The sequence below is a fragment of the Antennarius striatus genome, chromosome 18 (genome assembly GCF_040054535.1).
Source record: "Antennarius striatus isolate MH-2024 chromosome 18, ASM4005453v1, whole genome shotgun sequence".
NCBI classification, from domain to species: Eukaryota; Metazoa; Chordata; class Actinopteri; order Lophiiformes; family Antennariidae; genus Antennarius; species Antennarius striatus.
Window position 1 is genome coordinate 5,444,077 of NC_090793.1, and position 213 is coordinate 5,444,289.

Sequence of the window (213 nt, forward strand, 5' to 3'; positions counted from 1 at the left end):
GTGAAGAAAAGAGCGAGAAGATGGGTAGAGGGGTGGGGGTTTGGGGGATAGATAGTGAAGCCCTCCTGCCCTTTCTGCTTTAGGGCTACAAGGTGTTGAGGCTTTTGCAGCGATGGGTATCACAGTGGGGCTTGGGAGATCAAATGAGATTGTCTAAAGTAAGTCTGGTCCAGTTTCACCCCTCATTTGGAAGTCTATCAGATCTACTCACAG